The 25,102-nt window shown below is 41.7% G+C and overlaps 1 protein-coding gene and 1 long non-coding RNA gene across 16 annotated transcripts in view; one reads left to right on the forward strand and one right to left on the reverse strand.

Annotated features, from left to right (window-relative positions):
* The window catches only part of NPAS3 (neuronal PAS domain protein 3), a 1,129,936-nt gene that overhangs the window by 636,624 nt on the left and 468,210 nt on the right, over positions 1 to 25,102 (reverse strand). The window lies entirely within an intron of this gene.
* Positions 20,515 to 23,270, forward strand: LOC128339264 (uncharacterized). Of its 2 annotated transcripts, XR_008312933.1 has the most exons (4): positions 20,515 to 20,950; positions 21,326 to 21,523; positions 22,137 to 22,248; positions 22,435 to 23,270. It is a non-coding gene; the product is annotated as an uncharacterized LOC128339264 (long non-coding RNA). The 2 variants fall into 2 exon arrangements; XR_008312932.1 differs by having other exon boundaries at positions 20,515 to 21,523.

A 25,102-nucleotide genomic window follows, 5' to 3' on the forward strand; every position in this document is an offset into this window, starting at 1 on the left:
TCTGGCACAGCTCTCACGTTCCTCAGAGCACGCAAGCCCCACAACCATGCCAAGGTAGTGCCTCACTGGGCACTAATAATAATAATAATGATAATAATAATAATAATAATAATTCAATTTCTATACCGCCCTTCCAAAAATGGCTCAGGGCAGTTTACACAGAGAAATAATAAATAAATAAGATGGATCCCTGTCCCCAAAGGGCTCACAATCTAAAAAGAAACATAAGATAGACACCAGCAACAGTCACTGGAGGTACTGTGTTGGGGGTGGATAGGGCCAGTTACTCTCCTCTTGCTAAATAAAGAGAATCACCACATTAAAAGGTGCATCTTTGCCAAGTTAGCAGGGGTTAGCATTTGATATCTAGATGGTAGCAGGCACTCATTGGGGCACTACTACCTGACCCACTCTTCTGCCCCCAGAATCCTTTTTCTGCCACGAATCTGCCCCAAAGACATGCCAACTACAAAAATTATTTAAAAATCAGCCCTTTGCCCAATTCCTTTGAAATCTGGGTTGTAGCTTCCTTGCACCCATTGGGAACTGCCACCCACCACAACCCACTCTGGGCCACCCTGGTGCCCCCCCCCCGGGAGTTATAACTAAGGCTGCTGAAATCCCCATTATTCTCTATGGGAAAAAGCTTAAAGACACGTACACTTCAAAAATTCTTTAAATATCACCCCTTTGCCCAATTTCGTTGGCATTTGGGTGTTAGTCTCCACCCATTGGGCACTACCACCCAACCCATTTTGGCCACAAAATGGAGGTATGAATTTCCAAATTTTTTGGATCAGAATTAGGAGTGATTTGTTTTGTACCTGAATCTGGGCAATTGAGGAGAGGAGTGATTTATTTTGTTTACAAATCACCCGAATCAGCCAGATCTGGGTACAAATCCAAATCGTTTCGCACATCATGAGCTCATGGGTTGCGAGAGAAGTTTGGAGGAGGGCAAAGGATTCTTTGGTCTGCATGTTTAGAGGTTTATTGTGCTTCTAAAAGCCATTTTGGCTAGCATTTGGCAGCATTTTTTATCTTTGGGAGCCTTTAGGAGCCATTGCTCTAGATCTTTTTGGAGACTTTTTGGTGCCATCTCTGTGGAGAAACTTGGAGGCATTTTCTGGACCCTCTAGCAGCATTGTGCTGCCCTCGTAAGATGCTAATTTTCACTTTTATACATTTAAGTTTAATTTAGATGAAATTTTGTTTTTAATTACAATTTCAAAATTAAAACAATTTTAATTTTGATGACAGTACTGTATTTAATTTAAATTGCAATTTAAAATTAATTTTAATTATCAATTGAAAATTGATTCTCCTCTCACTTCTTGATTCTTACACACTCCTGTTTGTGTCTTTGCTTGAATTGGATTTAATTTTGTGCTGCCTCTTTGGACAGCCTACCAACCAATCAGGCCAAGGGGCTCGTGCTGCTAAGTCTGGGACTTCAACTCTGCTAAGCATGACATTTCCAACAAATTATGGACATGCTTTGCTGGCAGAAGGTGCAAGAAAGAATAAGGGGATCACAAAGCCTTGTCTTGACTCTAATCAATACAATAGAGTTGGTCAGTTAGGTTGAAGTAGTGCAGATTACAACACTGGGCTGTCTAATATTGTAATTCTTGCTTTTATGGAGTGGAGTCAAACATGGATTTCAGCAAAATCTAAATTTGATAAGCTCAGATAAGCGTTAAGTTGGATTCCATATCTAGAGAAAAATTAGGAAAAGGAGTACAAGATGGATGAGAATAACTGAAGAAGGATGTAGCCAAATTTGAACAGGTTCAGATTAGGGAAATAAATATAATCAGGGATCTGGAAAACAAGCCCTGTGTGGCAATACCAAAGTAACTGGTATATTTAGCTTGGAGAAGAGAAAACTGGGGTGAGGGATATTTTAGCCTTTTCCATATATGGGAAAGGCTGTCACACAGAAGAGAGCAAAGACTTATTAGAGGACAGGGGTAGGTTTAAGTTAAAAGGATGGCAGATTTTGGTTTGAACTTAGGGAAAACTTATTAAAAGTAAGAGCAGTTCAACAAGGGAACAAATTTCCAGGGTTTCAGTTTTCTCTTTAAGGAGAGGCTGGACAGCCATCAATTGAGCATGCAGTAGCTCTGGATTTCCTACATCAAGCAGGTATAGGACTAGATGCCCCCAACTCTATGATTCCATGAGTTTATAAATACATTAAAAATGAAAGAAAATGAAGGAAATGCCCATAATTACTTGAATAGAAGACCACTCTGAATTTAAGATGAACCCCTTAAAAAGTAGAGATTAAATAAAGGTTATACCTGCATTTACTTGAAAGGAACAGTACTCTCAATTTAAGACTACCTCCTGATTTCTAATATCAAAATTCTTGGGGAAAAACTAGTCTTGGATTCAGGTAAATAGAGTAAAATATTATTTGAGAATCTCTTTCACACACATGCCAAAGGGAAAGAATGCATAAATGATGACGTCCTTGCAATTGGCCAATGAAGTAAAAACAAGACAAATTGACTAAGAACTATTTGGTATCTAAACACTCCAATTCAGATAGCACTATGATTCTATAAATGAGTGTGTGCTTGTTAAACTTCAGGGCTATATAAAATTAGCAAGTTTATAGAAAACCTGACATAGGCTGGGTTCAGACATACAGTGGCACCGGTTCCATAGGTACATGTACTCTTGGCATGAGACTATACTTCTGCTCCAGTTTTTTATATCTTGAGATTGGTGGGTTGGGACAACATGACCAACCTTGGCATATCCTGCTCCACTGGAAGTTACTTCAAATCTAAGTTACAAATGTTGAATACCCTGACAAAAGGGAATATGCCAAGATTGGTGGGTTCAGACAGCACAATCAATCTGGGCATATTGGAACCTAGAGTGGAAGTAAAGACTCATGTTGGGAGCGCACACACACACACACACACACACACACACACACACACACACGGAACTGGTGCTTTGCCCTAACCTCAGGTGTTACCCAGTAACAGCTGGTGAGAGTTGCTCTGAAGGGGCCATGAGGGTGGGGAAACACCACTTCAAACAGCTGCTCACTTACCTGTCACTCATACCCAAAATGCTCTACAGGGCAGAGGCACCCAACCCAGCATCCCACAGGCAGGCTGCCCAGCCCCCACTGCTCAGTTAGTCTCTGTGCATGCACAGAGACCATTTGAGGGATTAGTACGCCAGATTTGTGCCATAGAACCCTCCAAATGCTTTCCACGCATGCATCGAGGTCAACTGAGCAGCAGGGGCAGGGTAGCCTGCACGCGGGATGTTGGAGTGGACATTTCTGCCCTGTAGAGTATATTGGGTATGCAAATAAGCTTGCTGCTGTTTAAAGTGGTGTTTTCCCATACTTATGGCCCCTCTGGAGCAGAGCTCACCGGCCGCCACTGGTGTCACTGTAAGTATAAACTGCTACCCAGATAGCCTGTTTAGGGGCTCTCAGGAGTGCCCCTACACCTGATTTGGAGCGACAGGCTTGTAATTTCCATTTTTCTCCCTCTGGACCCATGGGATCTCGAGCTCAGGAGCTCACAATACAATTCACATGAACTAACTCATGGGGTATGTTACTCAGCATGTAGCTTGGGAAAGGTGACTCTAGGTCAAGTTAAACCCATGACTGCAGGACTATCCCTCTGCTCGTCTCCCTGATTCCAATTTAGGTGAGGAAGCTGCAGTAGACACGAGTTAATTAAGCGCTATTCTTCTAAAGAACTAGCCAAATGCTCTAAAGAACTAGCAAATGCTCTCCCCCTATGTTGGCACACCAGATCAGTTCAAGCTTATCACCTTCGCAGGAAGGAATAAGATAAGAAGTAAAAGGCACATCTCCTTCTCCAACATGAAGTGCTAATGGCTGGCTTGAGGTATGGGAAGCAAGCTTGTTAAAACATTCCTGAACACTCCCAAGGTCCTTCTAGACTGCGAGATAAGCTCTGATGTGCCCATTTCATTCCACCCTACATGGGTTCCTTAACCTATTCACCTAATTGTGCTGGTAGAAGCACACCCAGCAAAATCTGAACCGGACACAATGTATTCCTTTGTTCATCACCATTGTCACCCTTTCCAACAGAAAGGTGTGGTCAGCACACCCATGCTGATTTCAGCTCTTGAGACCACTAAACTGTGTGTTTCTTCTTTGGATTCACCCATTGTGTATTCTTGCATTTGGGCATTAGCTACATCATCTTGCTTTGCCTGGACTCTCATTCCCATCCTGCTTGTCACCTCCAGATTGGCCCTGCTTCCAACCCGGTCTGTGCAGCACACCTGGCTGCACCCAGATACTGGTATCCCAAGATCATACCCTCTTTGGATTTTTTCTGGTACTTGGACCCAATGCTGTCCCTAGGGGGGTGCGGGGCTGGGGGCGAATCAGCGTGTGCCTCCTTAACATTTCATATCATTACAGAATCCTACTGATTGATGACATACAGGGTAAATAGTGTCAGTGAGGTTTTGTCCAACCAGCTTGGACATGGAATGCATTTCTAAAGAAATAAAAATAAAAAGCACAGCTCATGCTTCACAGTTCTCAGACCTTCTGGGTTGCAAATCAACTTGAGCATAGTACATTTATAAATAAATAAATAATATATTTTTTGTTCCAGAAGTTTTTGTAATTTTCTGCCATAAAACAAGCCACTTATAGGACTTTTGGATGGGTTTCCATTTAAATATACATATTCCTCCCACACTGTCCTACATCTCTGCTCAATACCAAAGCCCTATGCCAAGTCATTTCAGGACAGGTGATCTAAAGGTTGGGGCAGAAAGGGGGGGGCGTTTTACCCTTTTTTTAATAAAGGCAATGGGCAGATTCTTCCATATGAGGGTGGAATGATGGTCTAAGAGGGGGCTTCAGTTCCAGATATTTTTGAAACTTTCTGCCATGAAGCAAGCCACTTATAGGACTTTTTTGATGGGTTTTTTTTTAATTAGAGAAAAAAATTTAAAAGCCAACAATTTGTCCAACCCACCTCAGTTTAAATATATATATATTCCTCCTACCCTGCCCTACATCTCTCCTCAATACCAAAGCCCTATGGCAAGCCAATCCCTAAATATTCAAGGGAGGGGGAAGATAACCACAAAAAGGAAATCACATCATACCTCCATTACTAAGGCTGGGCTGGGTAGAGGGTCTGCAAAGAGCACAGCTGCTGGACACTCTCTGCTTGCCTGCCTGTCTGCCTCCTTACTTCTTTCCCAAGCTTCAGGCTTCAGGGAGGCCTGCATGGGGGCCTCTCTGGAAGCCACACCCACCCACCGAACAGCTGAGAGGTGGGAGAGGCGGAGCTCTAGCAGCTTGCCTAGGAGTTTTTCAAGCTGCACACAGACACAAAAGATCGGCTCCAGCTGAGCTGCAGGGAAAGAGAAGTGGCTGGGACTGGGAGAAGGAGGACGGCAGACTGCACTGCAGTGTGCCCAGAGTGGGGCTTCCGCCAGCATGGGGCTTGGCATAATTGCCCTAGTCACCCCACCCTAAGGACGGTCCTACTTGGACCCTCATGTGGCACCTGGGACCCCACTCCTGCCTTCCTGCCTGTCCTGGACATTGGTCGAGCTACAAGGCCTACTGGACAGACTTAGATATAACTAATCTCTGTTCTAAAGCCTTTTCTTCTGCTCTCTTTAAATCCAAAGCTGTTCTCTAAGACCATTTCTCTGGTAATCCTTGAGTGGATTTAGTTCAAATCTCAAGCCAAAATACCTCTTCGGGAGCTTCAATTTAGCCCTATTGATTTATAAGCCTTGTTAGTTATTAGTGAGACTATTCTCATGAGCAGCAGGAACCAGGCTAAGGGATCCCAGCCCAGTTCCACCTGCTCACGTGTTTCAACAGGAACCACACAGCTCCCAGCAGCAAACCGCTGTAAATGCCCCCATCCTTAAATGAGGTTAGCGGAGTGAGCGCTCTGCTAACCCTCTTTACCTGATCGTGGCTCCATGCTGTGGCAACTCACAAGGAGACCCCTAACCAGGAGCCAAAACAAGCTTCCTGTCACGGGGGTATTCCCAAAATGCCTCACGCAGAGCATGCTGGGACTTCTGGGGGCCAGAAGGCCCCCAATCCCAGCCACCACTACTGGCTCTGTGATGAAGCTGGTAATTGTGTCATTGGGCTAGCTGATCATGTGCAGGGAGAGCAGGCTGCTCTCCCCACCAAGCCCCTTACGGATCTCCACACTGCTTGTGTGGAGAGCCTCACTGTGTTGCTTGCTAATCAAGATTTATTTCCTGTACCCTGAAACCCCTGAATAAACCTGATCCTATTTTTGAACTTAAAACTCTGTCAGTCATTTCTGCAGCTGAAGCTTTGCACAAATTAATTTTGAAAATGAGCTGCTCTATCTAAACTTGCTTGTTCACCACAGGAACTTGCTTGTTCCCCACTCCCCAGGAGGAGTATCATTAACAAAATCTGAAAACCTGTTCACTATGGTAGCTGTATGCTATTGGTTTCCTATTTTCTTTTAGAGTAAAACACAGTAATTACACTGTAACAACAGTAGAGTAAGGTAGAATTACATAAACAAAAGATCTAACCCACTATAACAATTATCAAAACGTTTTGAATTATAATTCAGTGTTTCAGTGCACTAGACAATAGAAACAAATGTCTATATTTAAAACTGAAGGAAATGCAAGGAGGAAAAACAAACCTAATAAAGCCTGTGATCCTGAGCATACTCACTACTGGGATTTACTTTTGATTAATTTAGGCCCAAGCTAAAAGTATATGGCTAAGGAATAAATAGGGACTGTGCCTATTTAGCTTGGAGAACAAATGACAGATTTCAAAGTTCTTGAATACTGCAAAAAAGAAGAGATGGATTCATGAAGGGTAGGCTAAGCCTTATAATCAAGCTGCTGCAGAAGAGATTTAGGTTAAATCCTGTGTAAGTAGGACTACAGATCAAGATTTGGTACCAGAAACAAAACAATGTCTAACTCTAAGAACAGTTGGGCAACTTTTCTCACAAGTCGGTGAGAAAAACTGTGGCATGTACTTATTCCAGATATTTTAAATGAAGGATTAGTGAGAATCAGGGAAAGTTTAAGTAATGTTGACATGTTAAAATATTGTAGATTACTTGTAATATACTTATTCTATTTAATGGTTCTGCTTTCATATCCAATGTGCATGATGGATATTCCAGTTTGATATAAAATGCCCATTTTGCTTCAAATGTTATAAATAAAGTTCAAATGATATGAAGTGCTCTTATTAATTTATCTTCAAAATGCTCCCCTTCAGATTTCAGTGTTGAATATTTACTGAAATATCTTCATGGAATATTTGATATTGCTATTAGACATTCCATATTATTTCTATATTTAATATTTTAAAGTTATTTGTTGGTTGAAATGCAATTCTATTTATTTAAGACTCTCAGTATTTCACAGCATGTAATAATATTTATTATTTGACTGCATCTGATAATTAACATGCAATCATATTTAGTAACTAATAGAATGAAAAGCAACACAGAAAACAATATTTAACAATATAGCATCAATCAGCTTGTGACATTAACGGAATTCTACTAAAATAATCAAGAGATGCATCAAACCTAAAACATTCAAATTCTGAGATAAATGTTCATATTCAAAGTTGAAATTTAAATTCCAAATTTGCATGTCAAAATTGGAAATTACCAAATTTCAACTGTCAGCTTTTGTTTGAAAAGTAGAAGTGTACAAAGCATATGGAATATGTTTACTAAATTGAAGTAACTATTAGTGTGAACATAGTTTTAAGAAGTATAGCTGATGAAGTTTACTGACAAATAAAGATGTGTTATTGTGGCAAAATCACTTAATTACAGATATTGTTATATAGTCTATGAACTGATAATTTAACTTCCTTCTTAATCCTAAGAAAAAGTACTAATTGTAAGAATTCTGAACAAAACTGTTGTAACATTTTCTAATTAATTATGGGTGTTATCTCCGTTAGGAATTGAAGCATGTCTCAAGCACTCTAAGTGAAAGTTCAGGTACTGGTGCAATAATGCACTCTTAGTTCTCATTTGTTTGATGACTAAGGTTTAATTCCTCCTGTCTTTTTCAGGGAACTTAAACTTGACCCAATTAATTTAATGCTTGAAATAGAATAAGCAAAAAAAAAGTGAGCAGTTATTTCTAAGACACAGGAGAAGGCAATACAGCACAGTAAGAGGCAATTTTCCATTCACAGACACCTGAGTTCCTTCCTTTTTGTATTTATTCCTGTAGAATGTATTGCTTTCTTCTGAATTTTCACCAGCTCCATGGGAGACAACACCATCCGTCTTATTTCATCTTTTAACAAGGACTTGATGAGGTGACAAAGGACTGATTCTTAAAAACACATTACCTGTTATACGAAGCATTGTGTGACAGGAAGAACTATCTTACTGACAGGCACCTGACAGCAGATTTGTTGATTTCATGGTCACTTCATTTAAAGTAACAACAGGGTGAAATATGCCATCTGATAATCTGTTTGAATGTTGACTGTGAAAAGCACTTAACATTTCTGCCAGCTACTACTACTACAGAATCTGTTCCTCAATATGTGCAGTTTTGCAGGTCTCATTAATAATTATCATATATACATGGACATGTACACACACAATTATTATTTTTTTATGCCAGGGCTTAAAAAAAAATAACTATGAGCTTCAGAAAGTAAGAAATTCAAACTTAAGATTGAACTACAATTTTTCAAACCACTAATTCTGGAATAGTCTGATGTTAATGGCACTACTCCTTACTAAATGGTCCATGCTTACATCCAGATTTAATATTGATCACAGTAAGAAAGATACATTACTCTACAAAGACACAAACAGCATATATACAATATAAATATGTAGACTTCTTGATTTTCTACCACAGCATATAAGATTCAACAATTACATTTTTAAATATTTTGATATTTGTACACATTCATGAAATAGCAGTTATAAAATGTTGCAGGATTTTTGACTGGCTACAACTCTGCACTACACCTAAAAAAGAGTATCCATTAAATCATTGAAACATACAATAAAGTCAAATACTGTTCAAGAATGAAGTGTTGGGCCCAGACATTACATACTTGACCTAAAATTGTACCAAAATCTCTGATTTGAGGAACATTGTTTGTTCTTATTATCTAGTATGAACACCTGATGGGATCAAATAACACAGCATCTTTTATGGAGGTAGATAAAAATATCATTCAATTTGAATATTATTATTATTGCTACACAGTCAAACAAGTGTTATTGACTGGTTTGTTTTATCCAGACCTCAAGTCCTTCCCAAAGACCCGGGATGGCTGTATTTTATTATCAATGTTGTTGCTGTTATTATAGATATCATTGCAGAATATAGGCTGTTCCCAGTAAAGTTGCTTTTTGTAATTGGCTGGTGGTGATTTCTGTGGCCCCTATGGTGTTGAGGTGCTCTTCAAGTTGCTTTGGAATTGCACCTAGGGCGCCAATTACCACTGGGATTATTTTGGTTTTTGGTCTTTGGCTACAGGTAGCTTGTATTTTTTGCAGATATTCCAGTGCATCATCCCTGCTACCTTGTCATGCCTTTGTTTGTGATGTTTGATTTTCCACTTATATTGTGCTGATACTGACCATGCAGTGGCTTATTTTTCCTTTTTTTTTTTGCTCAGTTCTTGACTTCTTCTTTCTTGTAGGCCTGCTTTGTTTCATTGGTGTTGAATAGTTTCTCCTTCTTGACCATTTGAATTGCATCTTCTTCACTGTCCTTTATATATTCTTCAAGGCCTCTTTTCTCCGCCTCTGATGGACTTGCAGCATTCCTCTTCCACCTGAGCTGCAAGGGAGGTGTAGCCTATCTACATCACTGCGGGGGTGCAGAGCATGATTGATGATCATTATTTTCAACCACCGGTCCCTGGACCACTGCCGGTCCCTGAGGGGTTGAGTGCCAGTCCCTGACTGGGAGTCAACCCCCCCTCCAACAACAGCAATCAAGGCACTCACTTCCTCAATTGTGCACATGGCACGGAAGAGGAGGAGTATCGTGGAGGCGCAGGACCCTGCTTCCGCCTTGCCTCCACGTGCTGCTGAGATCTTCCTACAGCTATCTTATTCCCTATCTTTACAGCTTCAAACTGTATGCAGCGCGGGGGCATCAAGGAAAAGGTATGGCATTAGGTGCCACTTGAAGGGCTGCTGGTTCTTGCATGCTCATTGTTTGCAGCCAAAGGTTGATTGATTGAAACCCAGCTGCCTGTTGCGGCCAAGGCGCCTTGAGAGAGAACGCTGTTTCCCTCTTGCATCGGTGGGGCGTTGTGGTCCCTCAGTCCCCTGTAACCCCCTGGTCCGCACTGCTGGTGGAAGATGGCAGTCCCCTTTGTGACCTCGCCAGGGGGTGGAACCTCTGGCCAGGATCATGCCACAGTGAGGGCTAAGTGGCGGAGGGAGGGAGGAGGGCCGCCTTGGCTCGGGCTTTGCAAAAAGAGAGTGCAGGTGGACCTTCCTCGGGGGAGGGGGAGCAAGCACACGTACCAAGGAGGGCTAAGTGGAGGAGGGAGGCGGAGTGGTACGAGGAAGAAGCAAGATACCATTTCGTGTGTTCATGCAAAAGGGTCATTGGATGAATGGCACTGGAATGAAGTGATCCTGGGGATTTGATGCCCAGCACGGTTCGTGTCCAATCCAAACCAATTTAAAACCAGCTGCCTGTTGCGGCCAAGGCACCTTGAGAGGAAACGCCATTTCCCTCTTGCATTGGTGGGGTGTTGTGGTCCCTCGGCCCCCTATAACCCCCTGGTCTGCACCACCAGTGGAAGACGGCGGTCCCCTTTATGACCTCGCCGGGTGCGGGGGACAACCTCTGGCCGGGATCATGCCACGGTAAGGGCTAAGCAGAGGTGGGAGGGAGGAGGGCTGCCTTGGCTCGCCTCGCAGGTATGCGCGGGCAGCATGTGGGACCATGTGAGCTGCGTGGCCCCTAAGGCAAGCTAGTGCGATTGGCGCATGCAGGGGAGTTGGGAGGGGGGCACAGAAGCATGAGAGAGGATGGGGGAACACCACACTGCCACACTCTGGTGCGCAAGCACAGTGGTGGCAGCTCTTGGACCCAGGCGACCTTCCGAGCGCGGTCCGGTGCACCATTGCCTCACCCACCCTAAACAGTGCCTTGTCTCCCCAGCGAGGAAGATGAGGCATCCACCACTACAACGCCTCACGCCCTCCACCATCACGGAATCACTCCCTTCCCTTTAATGCCAGGTCCCCAACGCTCTTCTTCACATTTTCTTTCACCATTTTAAAAAAAACCCATTCCCAGCACCTGCCATGTAATCGTTTTTAAGGAGTTTTGGAGGAGCTGCGCGGGTTTCATTAGGTCCGCCTCACAAAGTGCACATCTAAGAGCAGGATCCAGCTCAAGCCAGGTGATCATGACCAAGCAGCATTGACACAAATGAGAGATGACTAAATTAATTTCAGTGGGTGGTCCTGACTAACGTCATCTGGATTAGGGGTGAGTCCGAACCGGTCCGGCGGCCATTCTAAAGAATGGCCGAACTGCCGGACCGGTTCGGTCCTTGCTGGTTCGGGTCCGGGTGGGGGGCATTGCTTTAAGGGCGGGAGGGCTTGCTTACCCCTCCCACCTCTTTGCCCCCTCCAGCACCCGTATTTAACAGACTAACGGGGCGCTGGAAACCAGCCGCCCCCGCCCCCCCGCCGCGAGCAGATTTACCCCCAAAACTACCAATACCCCTGCCGCCGCCATCGCCCGCCAGCTCTCCCTCCCTCCCAGCTGCCCGCCCGCCCGAGTCCTCACCCGATGCTTTAGTAAAAAACGAGAGGAGCTACCGGACAGAGCTCCTCTCGCTAGGAAGGCCTGCTGCATACTGAAGGCGCTTTGCGTGCACCGCAAAGGACGCCGATCGCCGGAGGCCCGGTCTATCCGCCGGGAAAAGGCCGGGTAGACCGGGCCTCCGATCGCCGGAGGCCCAGTCTACCTGCCGGGCCGGGTAGACCGGGCCTCCGGCGCTCGGAGGCCCGGTCTACCCGGCCTTTTCCCGGTGGGTAGACCGGGCCTCCGGCGATCGGCGTCCTTTGCAGCGCGCGCAAAGCACCTTCAGTATGCAGCAGTCCTTCCTAGCGAGAGGAGCTCTGTCCGGTAGCTCCTCTCGTTTTTTACTAAAGCATCGGGTGAGGACTCGGGCGGGCGGGTGGGCAGCTGGGAGGGAGGGAGAGCTGGCGGGCGATGGCGGCGGCAGGGGTATTGGTAGTTTTGGGGGTAAATCTGCTCGCGGCGGGGGGGGCGGGGGCGGCTGGTTTCCAGCGCCCCGTTAGTCTGTTAAATACGGGCGCTGGAGGGGGCAAAGAGGCGGGAGGGGTAAGCAAGCCCTCCCCACCCTTAAAGAAAGGCCCCCCTTCGGTGCCGGTCCGGACTGCTCCGGACCGTGCACATCCCTAATCTGGATCTGGCCCTGCAACTACACAACTCCTGCTAAAACTCCACCTCCATCATGAGAGGGTTAAACTGTAGATTTCCAGCTCTACGGAACTTGTCCAGCTCTCCTCTCCTCATCTCCTTTTTGCTTTGCTTGACATTCAGCCTGATGAAGCGTTTTGGGGAATTCAAATGCTTGCTTTTGTGTTGTTTTCATTGGCCCCATGTAGCTTTTGAATTTTTCTAATGGCCCAACATCCCCTCTTCATTGAGTAATCACAAGCACCCCCACCCCCACCCCACACATACTGAAGACATACTGGAGACAAATCTGTTCACCCAGGCTTTTAGATTCAGGGGTTATCAACCTTGGGTACCCAGATGTTGGTGGACTTCAACTCCCATAATCCCCAGCCATAATGGCCAAATGCCATTGTGGTTGGGGTTATGGGAGTTTAACCGAGGGACCCAAGGTTGAGAACCCCTAATATTCCATGTTTGCAAAAGATTCCAAATTTAATGATTTTAATGCTTATATTATTTTAATTGTAAACTGTCCAGAGATGCAAGTTTTGGGCAGTACAGAAGTCTGATAGATAGACAGACAGACAGACAGACAAACTTGAAACCCCTTTACTAACTGCTGGTCCGGGAAACTGTGCATGAAGAATGTAGCGGTCCTTGAAACTCTGCACGAAGAATTTAGCGGTCCTTGACTCCAAAAAGGTTGAGAAATACTTGAGAAACACGCTAGCGTCTCTAGCTCTGCCTGGCTCGAGTCTATTATTCCTGCAGTAACAGGTATAGCCCAGGTGTTTAGGGCTTGTATGGTGTTCCCACCATTGAGTTTGGACTTGAGGATTTTTCTAACTCTCCTGATGTATTCACTTCCCATTTTTCTTTTAACTTCAGTGTGTGCGATGTTATCAGCCTAGAGAATGCCCAAGTATTTGTAATGTTCTTTCTCTTCCAGGTTCTTGATCTTGTTTCCATTGGGCAGTTCTATTCCTTCAGTTTTTGTTGTTTTTCCTCTATTCATTATTAATGCAGCACACTTGTCTAGTCCAAACTCCATTGCTATATCGCTACTGAATATACGGACAGTGTTTAGCAGTGATTCGATTTCTGACTGGGACTTTCCATACAACTTCAGATTGTCCATGTACAGCCGATGGTTTATTTTACTTGATGTTTTAGATGTTTGGTATTCGAGGCCTGTTTTGTTTAGTATTTGTGACAGTGGAGTCATGGCGATTACAAACAACAGAGGGGATAGTGAGTGCCCTTGGAAAATGCCTCTTCTAATGCTAATCTGTCCAAGTGTCTTGCCATTGATTGTTAACTGTGTACTCCACTTGTTCATTGCTTTTTAAATAAATATCTGAATGTTTTTGCTGTCACCAGTTGTTTCTAAACATTTTAGTATCCATGTGTGAGGCAACGAGTCGAAGGCTTTCTTGTAGTCAATCCATGCAACACTTAGATTGGTTTTTCTTCTCTTGCAATTTTCTAAAATCATTTTGTCAATCAGCCGCTGGTCTTTTGTGCCTCTGGTGTTCGAACAATTTGCTTTCTGTTCAACTGGAAGCTGCTTTTTAGTTAATAAGTGTTGCATTACTTCATCTGCTATTATTCCAGTTAATAATTTGAACATGGTTGGCAGGCAGGTTATCCGTCTATAATGACTTGGAACTGCATCTTTTGCTGGGTCTTTTATTATGAGATGAGTTTTCTCAGTTGTTAGTCATTGTTCAATATCACCTCCTTGCAAAATGTGATTGAACTGTTTTGATAGTTGTTTATGAAGGCTTATTAGGTGTTTAAGCCAAAAGCCATGCAGTTCATCGTCGCCTGGTACAATTTTTAATTTTCTTTGCTCTTTCACTTATTAATTCTGGTGTTGTTATTAGATCTTGCATTTGTTGGTTACATTTTTTGACCTCTTTCACCCAGCCTGATTTTTTATTATAATCTATTGGATTGTCTCATAATTTACCCCAGAATTGCACTGTTTCTATGTTTCTTGCAGTTTCTCCTTCTATTATTTATTATTATTATTATTATTATTATTATTATTATTATTATTATTATTATTTCTCATTAAATTAACGAAAGGTACAAAAGGGCAGACTTCAATTACAATGCAGGAGTCCTGCAAAATTGAAGACAATTAAAAACATTGAATTTATGATACAGTGCACCAATAATAAAATTTGAAGGAGGTGGGGATATTGGCTCACATTCAGACCAAAAATTGCACTAGTGCAGAACAGATGCATACATGCAAGAAGATAATTTAGTGGATGCTCAAAATTGTTCAGTCTCATGTGTTCCTAGTCTTTTTGTGCAAACGTTACACTTGTGCAACAAGGATAATACATAGCTTTGTGTAATTTCCTGCAACATCTAAGAACTGAAGAAAAGATTTCACAGCAACCTGTTAAACCTTTTCTTCAATCCATATATGTTGCAAGGAATTATGCAAAGCTATCTATTATCCTTGTTGCACAAGTAGACCAGGAATGAGGGGCAGTTCCACAATTGTGCAAATGTATGCAATGAACACCACTAGGGCAAGCTGCGCCTAAATTTCCAACTTTTCCCCGTAGGTATCATTAGGAAACTCAAAAATATTAATACTTCCCAAAGGGCTGGGAAGAAAGCCCTGAATTTTCACATGGAATTCCTACATGATGATAGCATTAAATGTATGGGTGTCCAAGGAGATCAGTCCACCCATTAATTTTAAATGAATTTTTAAAAAGTTTTAAGAACCCTTTAAAAATATCATTAAAAATCAATGGCTTTCACTGTTCCCTGTGGGGAAATTATTCAGGGGGGTCCATGGTTAGTTCTTGCACACAGTCCCCCTTAGAGCTTGTTAACCCACTGCCAGAAGCCCAAGAGATTGAATAATTTTAAGCATCTGTTCTTGCATGTGTTTATCTTTGCTGCACTAGCAGTGTCAGTCTGGATGTCAGCCATTAAAGATATAAAAAGATATATAGTAAAAATAGTTAACTATATTAGATGTAGAGGCAACAGAAAATGTGTGAGGAGTGCAGAGAAATTGCAAAAAAGATTAAACTAATTATTTGCATAAATCTTCAATGCAGATTACATTGTGAAGAGATCTACACTAGAGTCACTGTTTTAATGGATTATACATGGGGAGGAGGAAAATGTCAAATTGAGGTCCAACAAAAATTTTAAATTGGCAAATTAAAAAAAAAAAAAAGGAAGCCAACAGTGCTGGGCATAATTCAGCAGAGTTCTTAAATAACTCTAATGCTTCCCTTGTAACTAAGCACATAAATTATCACTAAAATCTGCATCTTAACATCACTACTACTACTATGAATATTTGGATACAGCTTTTCAACAAAAGTTCCCAAAGTGTTGAGAGAGAGAGAGAGAGAGAGAGAGAGAGAGATGAATTGCTGCCCCCGAAGGGCTCACAATCTACAAAGAAATATGATAGGACACCAGAAACAGCCACAGGAGGCAGGGGCATAGCTAGGGGAGAGGAGGCCCGGGTTCAGCACTCTCTCTGGCGGCCCCCCAGTGTGAGGGAGATAATGCAGAAAATAGGGAGGGGTGGACCTGGAGGGCCCTCAGGAGCTGGGGGCCCATGTTCTTTGAACCCTTTCGTTCAATTATAGCTACGCCCCTGACAGAAGGGATGCTGTGCTGGGGCTGGCTGGTGTCCATTGCTCTCCACCTGCTAAATATAAAGAGAATAACCACTTTGAAAGGTGTCTCTTTGCTTTAGGAATTGAAGGTTGCCAGTTAACACTTCTTAAAACAATTACAGATGTCTTGGTCTAATTTATATCTTAGGTAGACTAGTGGCAAGCCTAGTGGCATTTTGGAGAGGAACAATTAGCAGGGTTTTGACATAATGCCATGATCCATTTTTGAGGTGTGGTATACAAATAAATAAATAAATTTTGTGACCTGACAGTTGTAAACAAAGTCCATCAACAAAATTCCCTATTAAAAGTTAACAGTCATGGGATAAGATGACAGGTTCTCTTGTGGATCAGTAACTTGTTAAAAAAACAGAGGTTGAGAATAAATAAATCACTGTTCATAACGGAGTGAATGATGGAGGGTCTCTGAAGCCTCTTTATTGGCACTGGTACTTTTTCTGAATTGGGATAACTTAGTGAGATAGCCTGGTCTGCAGACGAAGCCTGGTTTGCAGATAGCCTGGTCTGCAGATAGCCTGGTTTGCAGTTATTCCAGAATAGTGGAATCTCCAGCAGATTATGCAGAGTTCCACAATGATCTCTTCCAAACTACTGAACAGCAGATAAGAAACTATGGGGAAAGTGCAAAGTGATGCACAATGGGAGATGAAAATGATTCCTAACTTCACCTTATGCTGATGGGATTTCAGTGAACAGACATCTAGGGAGTCACAGTGGAGAGTTCAATGAAAACATAAAGTCAGTTGCTGTAGCAGTGAAACAGAAAATAGAAATTATTAGGACAGCTATAACATAAGCACAAATATCATAAGCCAGTTGGATCAGCAGGCTGATCTCCTGCTATTTGAGCAAAGAGGCACCTTTTAAAAGTGGCTATTCTCTTTATTTAGCAGAGGGAAAGCAACTGGCCCTATAGCACAGCATCTTTCCAGGGGCTGTTGCTGGTGTCTGTTTCTTTTTTAGATTGTGAGTGCTTTCATGAGCGGGAGCCATTTTATTTCTTTATTTATATCTATGTAAACCACTTTAGGAACTTTTGTTGAAAAGCGGTATATAAAAATCCGTCACAATAATATATAAAATATTAATTATTATATAATATTACTTATTGTCACAATAACAAAAAAATATTAATGTGACAAAAATATATGTCACAATAATACAAACTATGATAAGGTCACATTTATACTATCGTGTAGAGCTTTGACCACCTCACCATAACAAAAACAGAAGACTCAAGAGAAGAGCAAATAAAATAACTATTTATTTATTCCAAATATTTCTATGCCGCCCAAAACTTGCATATCTGGGCAGTTTACAATTAAAATCATTTAAAACATTAAATCAATTCACAATTAAAATCATTTAAGACATTAAAACATATAAAATCCCAAAAATATTAAAACTATGAATCCAATTAAAAGCCTGAGTAAATACATGTGTCTTCAGTGCCAGAAATGGAGAGGCTCTTGTTTAAACAGGGAGCGCATTCCAAAGTCCAGGGGCAGCAACGGAGAAAGACCATCCCCGAGTAGCCGCCAAATGAGTTGGCGGCAAATGCAGATTAAACTCTCCAGATGATCTTAACAGGTGGTGGGGCTCATAGTGAAGAAGACATTCTCTTAAATACCCAGGGCCTAAGCTGTTTAGGGCTTTATAGGTAATAACCAGCACCTTATATTTTGCCCAGAAACGTACCAGCAGCCAGTGTAGTTCTTTCAACACAGGAGTAATATGGTCTCTCCTAGGTGACCCAGAGACCAACCTGGTTGCTGCATTCTGGACAAACTGTGGTTTCTGGACTATGTACAAAGGCAGTCCCACATAGAGCACATTGCATTAATCCAAGTTAGAGGTTACCAGCATACGTACCACTGTTTTGAGATCATTCATCTCAAGAAACGGACACAGCTGGCGTATCAGACAAAGCTGATAAAAAGCACCTTTGGCCACTGCCTGAACCTGGGACACTAGGGAGAGGTTCAGATCCAGAAGCTCCCCCAGACTGTGTACCAGTTCCTTCCGTGGGAGTGTGACACCATCCAGAACTGGCAGATCAAAATCGTCTCCAGAGTTCCGACCCCGCACATTAAGTGTCTCCATCTTATCTGGGGTCTCCATCATGTGGATTTAGCCTCAGTTTAGGGAGGTTATGCCTTCTCCTGATGATGCTGACATGGAGAAAGAGATTTGGGTGTCATCAGCATACTGATAACACCCTGCACCAAATCTCCTGATGATCTCTCCCAGCAGTTTCATGTAGATGTTAAACAATATTGGAGACAATATAGAGCCCTGAGGGACACCATAGGAAAGTTCAGATTTGGAAGAGCAACAGTTTCAAAGGAACACCATCTAGAATCTGCCTGTGAGGTAGGAGCGGAACCACTGCAAAGCAGTGCCTCCCACCTCCAATCCCCTCAGAAGTTCCAGAAGGATACTATAGTCAATAGTATCGAAAGCCGCTGAGAGATCCAAAAGGACCAACAGAGTCACATTCCCTCTGTCAATTCCCAATTGGAGATCATCCATCCGGCCAACCAAGGCAATCTCCACCCTATAGCCCACCTGAAAGCCAGTTTGAAATATGTCTAGATAATCAGTTTATGTGTCCGTCATCTTGAATCGGTGTGGATGACATCATCACAATTATGCCATTGAGGTATCCCTGTGTGTCACTCACTGCAGTTGTACCCAATTTGGTTCAAATGGGTTAGGCAGTTCACAAATTAGCCCATTTGTACCTCAAATGTTCACATGTTTGCCAACTTGAATTGGAGTGGATGACATCACCACACACCATGCCATTAGGGCATTCCTATGTGTCCCTACAGCTGTAGTAATTTTGGTTTAAATAAGTTAAGTGGTTCACAAGTTAGCCCACATGAACCTCCAAAGTTTATGCATCCACCATCTTGGATTGGGGTGGATGACATCATCACAAACTACACCGTTGAAGTGTCCCTATGTGTCCCTACAACTGTACCCAATTTGGTTCATATTGGTCCAGGCATTGCGAAGTTGATGGGGGGGGACGGGACACAAAGAGACACACAAACAGAATGCCAGGTGATCTCATAATCTGACTGCAAAGTAGGCTAAAAATATGAGCCACAATAGTCAATATTCAGGTGTAGTCTACGCCTGAACATTAAATGACAGGAACAAATAACTGGTAGGGCTCAACATGAGTCCAGGAACATGAACAGCTCACTGTGGAGCTGGATAAGTTCAGGTTGGATGCCAGGTGTCCAAGAACAGCAGACGCGGGTGTTTTCTCCAGCATTCATCTGGATTCAAATGTCAGAGTCTACTGTCAAGTTTGGTGTTTCCTGCTCTGCCCCCTCTATTTCTTAGGAATAGCTCTACTGGAATCTCTTCCAGTAGGGCTAGGAAGCCTCTGGCTGCCCCTAGAAGCAAATGTTGTTGCAGTGGCACCCTCCAGCATTACTGAGAGTTCTGAGGACTCAACCTCATAGTCAGAGAGGAGTAGGGCTATCTTAGGCACTAGCTCCTGGGGACTCCTCTCCCCTGGGAGTATTTGGCAGGGAGGCTCTTACTCAGGATGGTTCCTATATCCAGTCTTTCCTAAACTCTATGTCCTTTGACACCTTGTCTAATAAGTGATGCTCCAACTCCCGAGTCAAGACTTTACCAAGCAAGCAACTAAATAAATCCATCCAGCCTATTCTTGTCTTCTTAACTCTAACTTTGGATTGTTGTAATGATAGTTCAGATGGTACAACAAGTTTCATAGCAGATTCAACATGGAAAGTTGTGGTACCAGAAAAATTAAAAGACTATCACCAATATATGAATTAATTTTGTATTTAGCAACAACAACAAAACCCACCATCCATGTTTCCAAATCAAATTGCTGGTAGTCAAAGAATGCTGAAAACATTTTTTATAATATTCAGGTAGTTTTCAAAATAGAAGCGATACAATATTCAGATATGAACATGTTTAAGATTACAGCATATTGAAGTAAACATGCTTAGTTATTAATATTAAATACAGGGACCAGATCTGCCGTACATCTTAGTTACTTGATTACATATTCCCTCTCTCCCTTTTTGACACATACATACACACAAAAACAATAAACTGCCGACTTGATTTATACTGGCTCACAAGAGGCACGATGAAGAACACTTTGAATATCGTTATGCTTTAAAGCTTTTAAAAACACCATTAAATATGAACCAGAAATAGGCTGGTTAAAATTTATACTTTCTCTGAGAGATTTTTGACACTTTCAATGCTTGTGAAAGCTGAGGGGTTGACGGCCCTAGTCAAATACAGTTGAGTGAGCAGACTGCCAACATCCCACATTCCACCTCCAGTGCAGTTCAACCGTGACGTGGAGGGACCTTCTCTCTCTCTCTCTCTCTCTCTCTCTCTCTCTCTCTCACACACACACACACAATTTATTTTCTTCTAGATATTTTATTAGCTAATCTTTGTTTCTATTCATGTCTAAGAAAAACAGTTGAATTCAACTGAGCAACTCAACTGTTCACTAACTTAAAATTTTTGCTACACAGGTTAACAGACTCTTACATAGTATGTTTATTTAAAAGAAATCCCACTGATTAACAAGCTGTCTAAACATATACCAAGCCCCACTTTCTTTCCCTAACATGGGGAGACGTTTTATCTAATTTTTTAGAAGTAAATGTGTTTGCTTTTATATCTTTCTGCAGCAAATTTCCTCAGGGGATCTACAGTTCCTGTCTCCAGGATTCATGTCACTGCTTAGAGAAAATATCACTACGAATCACAAGGTATGTTTTATATTAAGCTCAGTCTGTATGTTATATTACTTCAGTCCTTATATCACCATATTACAATCCACTCTGTTTTCAGTTAATATTCTATGTATTAGAAGCAACAGCTACCTAAAGTGGCCTGGGATCATGTGACAGTGGGGTATGAAGACAAGAGCCTCAGGTTCAAACCTTTCCTCAGCCATGGGACTCACTGTGTGACCTTGGACAAGGCACCACTGTGAAGATAAATGAGATAAGAACTGTAGAGCACATTTTGTACATTTTGAAAAGTGTTTTAGAAATGCTAATTTTTCAAAGGTCATCCTTGTTAAATTAGACCTTGTCAACTTGCGATAACAAAGTTGTTTACTGTATTTGTTGTTCTCCTAGAGTATCCCACACAAAGTGACAGGACATCCCTTTGCTTCAATAGAAGAGAGAAATTAACACCATTCCCTCGTTTGCTTCCTCTTTCTTGAGTGGCAGGAGTTTTCACCTCCCTTTCTGGAATAAGAATTCCACCTTCTTGTGCATAGTTCAACTACTTGTTAGATCAGCAAACACATTCCCAACCTTATATTTGTCAAGGTAATTTGAATGTGGGGAAAACTGATGGGGTGTGTGGGGGTGGGGCGAGGGCAGACAGGGAGCATTGTTAGTGGGGTGCTTTACTTTTCCTTTCCCCACTGATTTTCCTCCAAAGTCCTTTCCCTTAGGCTCTTTTTCTATCTGCCACCCTCATTTCGGATATTGAGACTCAAGGTGGGGGGGAGGAGGCTAAAAACAGCAGAGGAGGAAGAGATGTGGGGAGAATCTGCAGGTGGGAAATGGATTAAGCCCCCTCTCCTACCTGCTAATTCTCCCCTACACATTACAGAACAATCATGGAATGCTCTGTTTGCCTCATAATGTGTAGTTTAGATCCTAAGGACTGGAGAGCCCTATTCAGATATTCACTTCAAAAGGCTGTACATGGGTACAGCTTTCCAGGGACATGCTGGAAGTCCTGCCCGGCATGTCACTCACCCCCTCACAGGTACTGCTCATTGTTCCAGCAACATTCGTCTGAAGGAGTGAATGTTGTAACTGTTATGACAGACATTTCTGTGGTTGGGAGGCTACAAACCTTCATCTTTCTCTTAAAAAATGAAATCAGAAATTCCTACAATTGTGTTGGCTATACAGACCTATTAATGCTTAGTTGCGCAGGTACATCCAAATCCCTGCTTATAACTGATGGAAAGGAATGAAAATAGAACAAGATTCAACAGGGGAAGAAATACAAACATACATTAAAATCAAACAACCAAGAGGTATGATAATAATGTTGACAAGCAAGCATGTCCGTCTTTGAGATTTTATTAACTTCCTGTATGATATCAAATGGAGTTAAACTCCAACTGTGAAATGTCTTTGCTATCTGAAAGAGGAACATTTTTTCTTTATAGTACAGTATTGAGTTGTACAATTCATTGCTTTCATCTTTCTGCCATCTGCAGGATATGGAAAATGAAATGAAAACAGAAAAGGATTTTTAACATGAGGGGAACACCTGATGTACAAATTGACTGAAACACCAGGCATGTGTGGAGGTGCACATTCTGCCATTTGTGGTCTCTCTTGAAAAGGATTTCCCTGATTTTTAACATAACCAGCAAACAAATAAGCCCCATCTCACAGCAGGAGAGAGCCACTGCTCCATTAGATCATTAAGGACTCCTATTCAGGCAATCCCTGTCCTTGGCCCAGTCATAGAGAACGAAGGCAAATGTGTTTTCGTACAGTACAGCTTGAAATGTCACAGCAGGATGAAAGTTGTGGAACAGACAGCAGAAAGGAAAAGATGTGGTGCTACATGAGGGGTAGTGTTCCAACAATGAAAGGCTGGTGTTTCAGTCTGCCAAACAACGTAATGACTCATCCAGGCAGAAAAATATTACCACCATGGGAATACTTGGAACGTCTCAGTTTGAGAGTAATTAGGGACTAAACTACACTGGCATGCTTCAGTGATGAAATGAGAAAATAAGCAATACCTCTGTCAAGTTCTGATTGGGGAATATTAAATGAATATGAACTTCGATCATCTCTGACCACAAACTAAGAACGAGCAGCAATTTGCAAGAATTTCTGCCCCCATACAAACTATAGTGTCACACAAAATGTGGAATCCACCCCCCGCTGCAATTTTTAAAAAAACCTTTTGTTTATCATTATAGCTGGGGTTGTATATGCAGTATACCCCAAATTGAGTAAAGGGGGCAAGGATGGTATTTCATTCCTTTTAACTATAAATAATAAAAAGCATAAAATGTAATCAACCTGGATGGATTGCTGAGGCACTTATTTGCTATTAATCTATACATAATTTTGGTAATGTTAATTCTCTACTCTTCTGAACATTCACATTGTGGTCAAATTTATATTCATTAATCAATGGATTAAAATGAAGTAAAATGACTTTTCTCTTAACTGTAAACTAGTATTAAAATTCAATTATATATCCTCAACGGCATCTGCCATTTTAAGGATCACTGGCAAGCTAGCTGGACAAAGTTCATATTATAAAACTACCACACTGAGTCACACCATCAATAATGCTTTATTCCATTACAATGAGTAGGCCAAAACCTAACACAAAGGAAGAGGGTAGATTGTATATATTTTTGAAAAGTTCAGAAAGTAACAAGTACAATTAGTTCTCTAGGGTCCAAATTCCCATTTTATTTAAAGGCATATTCTAAAATATGATCATGTACTCATTTAACTTCATACACAAAAACAGACACTATCACTTTCACAATAAGGAATGCAATTTCCTAATTTGAACTAATGTTTTAGGATAAATTATCTCTCTCCGAAGCAAGTACAACACCCATTAGGCCAGGTTAATAAACTCTAATAGATGTAAGAGCTAATACAATATTCAGCTATTGACATAAACATAAATATAAATTTCAAAGAAAATAACCTACTTTAGTAAAACTACCTGTGCAATAAAAATTAATGAACTCCAAATGATTCTGCACATCTCTACCAAATTGCATTTTGAGACTCACATCTTAAGGACATGCTGGGTGGTTTGATGCATTCCCACAATTCATCTTTCTGCTAAGTCGGTTTTAATTTAAATGCAATTAAAGGCTCAAAATGAACATTATGTATTAGATAAAGCCCCGAATCTGCAGCCTATCATAAATATGATTTTCAGAAAAATTAATTACAAGCCATTAGGGTACAAGTCATCTTACTGCAAATGTTGAGTTAAACTGCAGAATTAGTTTATTCCATTAAATGTTAAATACTGATTTTTAAGCTCTGCTTCAATGTCAGTGCAGCCGGGCAGTTTAAAAGAAAGAACACCTCTTCTAACTATATTCTGAACTTAAAATTCTAATCCTAAACTTAGTTGCTTGGATGTAAACCTCAATAAAATCAGTGAAACGTACTCAAAAGTAAATGGCCTTGATTCAAATAACCATGGGCCTATTTCCACATGACAAAGGAAGGTTGAACTAGGATTTGAACAGGAGCTGCCCATGCTTCAAGGCAAACCTGTTTTGAAACATATTGAAATGCTTTATTTTATTTATTTATCTATCATATTTGTAGACAGCTCCAAATTTCTGTCTCTGGGCAGTTTACAGGAACATACAACAAATTAAGAAAATGAAAACTTTAAAATAATTTGAAACCAGAAAGTACGGAGTTCTACAATGCTCCATTCTGTCTCCAGTGCTCTTTAACATCTACATGAAACCTCTGGGAGAGATCATCTGGAGGTTTGGTGCAGAGTGTTGTCAATATGCTGATGACACCCAGATCTATTTCTCCATATTGAACTCATCAGAAAATGGTGTAACCTCCCTAAATGCCTGCCTGTAGGTGGCGATGGGCCTACAGATTGATAACAAATTGAGATAACAAATTGAAGTTAAATCCAAATAAGACAGAAGTATTAACTGTGGTAGGGGGTGGGCAGGTTGGGATCAGAGAGATCTGCCTGTTCTGGATGAGGTTATCACCCCTGAAATATCAGGTATGTATCTTAGGAGTGCTCCTGTATACAAAACTCACTCTGGTCACTCTGGTTAAGGTAGTGGCCAGGAGCACTTCTATCAACTTCTGTTGATATGTCAGCTACATCCATTTCTGGACGTAAATGAC

The sequence above is a fragment of the Hemicordylus capensis genome, chromosome 1 (genome assembly GCF_027244095.1).
Source record: "Hemicordylus capensis ecotype Gifberg chromosome 1, rHemCap1.1.pri, whole genome shotgun sequence".
Taxonomy (NCBI): domain Eukaryota; kingdom Metazoa; phylum Chordata; class Lepidosauria; order Squamata; family Cordylidae; genus Hemicordylus; species Hemicordylus capensis.